Source organism: Physeter macrocephalus, chromosome 1 (assembly GCF_002837175.3).
Source record: "Physeter macrocephalus isolate SW-GA chromosome 1, ASM283717v5, whole genome shotgun sequence".
NCBI classification, from domain to species: domain Eukaryota; kingdom Metazoa; phylum Chordata; class Mammalia; order Artiodactyla; family Physeteridae; genus Physeter; species Physeter macrocephalus.
The window spans coordinates 136014086-136017357 of NC_041214.2; positions in this window are offsets into that span (position 1 = coordinate 136014086).

The following is a 3272-nucleotide window of genomic DNA, read 5'->3' on the forward strand; positions in this document are numbered from 1 at the left end:
TTTATCAATTTTGTTTATCTTGTCAAAGAACCAGCTTTTAGTTTTATTGATCTTTGCTATTGTTTTCTTTGTTTCTATTTCATTTATTTCTGCTCTGATCTTTATGATTTCTTTCCTTCTGCTAATTTTGAGGTTTTTTTTTGTTGTTGTTGTTCTTCTTTCTCTAATTGTTTTAGGTGTAAGGTTAGGTTGTTTATTTAAGATATTTCTTGGCGATGCATCTGGGTCCCAGGGAAGGGAAGGGGTTAGACCGGGAGGGTCCCTGGGTGGAGCCCCAACCCCTGGGCATGGATGGTCCGCGTGTGGGTGGATGCAGCCGGACTGCGGGGTGGGGACATCTGGGCTGGGTGGCCCTCTGGACCTGTTTCTTCCCTCAGGGAGCAAGCCCCATTGAAGACACTTGTTGTGGACCGGGACATGGAGACATGGCAATGGGACCCCGCTTTTTCAGGTCTGCAGAGGGTCGAGGGCATGGATGTGTCCTTTGTGAAGGGTGAGAGTGTCAGCGCCTACGCCTCCCTGGTGGTGCTCAGCTACCCTGAGCGCAAGGTCCTCCAGTAAGACCCCTTCATCCTGCAAAACCAGGAGTTGCTCTCTGCACCCTCTCATTCCTCTTTATCACACTGGGATGGAATTGGCCTGTGTGTCTCCCCTACCAGAATGTAAACTCCACAATGGTAGGAACCATGCTGTCTTGCCCACCGGTTGTAGCCCTGCACCTAGTTCAATGCCTGGCACATTGAAGGCGATCGAATAGATATGTGAATGAATGAACAGTATGCCCATGATTCCTTTGGAGTCATCAGCTCAGGAAGCCTTGGCTAAAGAAGAGCTTGATGACGAAACTCTGCTCTGCAGCTTCAGCATTTCCCCCTCCCTGCTCTTCTGCCTGCTCCCAAAGCTACCACCTTCCCGCCTCAGTGTCTTTGTGCTTTACTGGGAAGATCCTTTAGTCAAAATTCAGCAGAAATATATTGATACCTGACTCAGAGTTTGCTGAGGAATAATTGAGATCATGCATGGAAAGCAATTAGCATAATGGGCGTGTGGTAAGCCCTCAAAAATTAAATGCTAAGCCACTGTTAATTCTGAGGATGACTTCTCACTTCTCAAGACCCAGTTCACGTGTTCCCATTGCTCTATAGTTTTCTGTACCTGCAGAATTAACCACTGCCTCGTCTCTGTCCTAGACCTCTTTCTTATGCATGTGCTATTACAGTACTTCTCACACTGTATTAAAATTATCAGTTTAGGAGGTACTCGCAGATCTTACAGCCTGTTAACAGAGCACTCTCTTTTTGCAGTAGTCTTCCTCCTCTCATTGCAATAATAGTTTTGAATAGTTCCCCTTACCTCAAAGAAAAGTTATTGGTATATTCTGGTTTTCCCACCATCTGTAGGTTCTGAAGGGCAGGGGTATACTGTATTTCTTTTGGAGCCCCAGCACTGAGCAAAGTGCTTGCTACTTGGATGTAGTCAGCACTTTTCATCCTGTGCTATGGAAGCTTAGACTAGGGAATGATCTTGGAATAGTCTGGTCCAGTGACTCCCAAATGCCCAACCATGGATCTATGCAATGAGAGTTGCCTGGAAGTGCGTTTAGAACTATGGATTCCATAGGCAAATCCATAGAGACACAAAATAGATTTGTGGTTGCCAAGGGCTAGGGAATGAGATGGAGGGTGACTGCTATTGGGTATAAGAATTACCTAGCAGTGGTGAAAATGTTCTAAATTAGATTATGGTAATGGTTGCACAACTCTGTAAATACCAGAAAGCGTTGAATTATACTCTTCAGGTAATTTTATGGTAGTAAATTATATCTCAATAAAGTTGTTTAAAAAAAAGATATTTCTTGTTTCTTGAGGTAGGATTGTATTGCTATAAACTTCCCTCTTAGAACTGCTTTTGCTGCATCCCATAGGTTTTGGATCATCGTGTTTTCATTGTCATTTGTTTCTAGGAATTTTTTGATTTCCTCTTTGATTTCTTCAGTGATCTCTTGGTTATTAAGTAGTGTATTTTTTTTGCCTCCATGTGTTTATATTTTTTACAGATTATTTTCCCTGTAATTGATATCTAGTCTCATAGCATTGTAGTTGGAAAAGATACTTGATACAATTTCAATTTTCTTAAATTTACCAAGGCTTGATTTGTGACCCAAGATATGATCTACCCTGGAGAATGTTCCATGAGCATTTGAGAAGAAAGTGTATAATGTTGTTTTTGGATGGAATGTCCTATAAATATCAATTAAGTCCATCTTGTGTAATGTATCACTTACAGCTAGTGTTTCCTTATTTAATTTCATTATAGATCATCTGTCTATTGGTGAAAGTAGGGTGTTAAAGTCCCCTACTATGATTGTGTTACTGTCGATTTCCCCTTTTATGGCTGTTAGTATTTGCCTTATGTATTGAGGTGCTCCTATGTTGGGTGCATAAATATTTACAATTGTTATATCTTCTTCTTGGATTGATCCCTTGATCATTATATAGTGGCCTTCTTGGTCTCTTGTAATATTCTTTATTTTAAAGTCCATTTTGTCTGATATGAGAATTGTTACACCCACTTTCTTTTGATTTCCATTTGCATGGAATATCTTTTTCCATCCCCTCACTTTCAGTCTGTGTGTGTCCCTAGGTCTGAAATGGGTCTCTTGTAGACCGCATATATATGGGTCTTGTTTTTGTATCCATTCAGCCAGTCTATGACTTTTGGTTGGAGCATTTAATCCATTTACATTTAAGGTAATTATTGATATGTATTTTCCTATTACCATTTTATTAATTGTTTTGGGTTTGTTATTGTAGGTCTTTTCCTCCTCTTGTGTTTCCTGCCTAGAGAAGTTCCTTTAGCATTTGTTGTAAAGCTGGTTTGGTGGTGTTGAATTCTCTTAACTTTTGCTTGTTTGTAAAGGTTTTAATTTCTCTGTCGAATCTGAATGAGATCCTTCCTAGGTACAGTAATCTTCATTGTGGGTTTTTCCCTTTCATCACTTTAAATATGTCCTGCCACTCCATTCTGCCTTGCAGAGTCTCTGCTGAAAGACCAGCTGTTAACCTTTTGGGGATTCCCTTGTATGTTATTTGTTGTTTTTCCCTTGCTGCTTTTAATATTTTTTCTTTGTATTTAATTTTTGATAGTTTGATTAATATGTGTCTTGGTGTGTTTCTCCTTGGATTTATTGTGTATAGGACTCTCTGTGCTTCCTGGACTTGATTGACTATTTCCTTTCCCATATTAGGGAAGTTTTCAACTATAATCTCTTC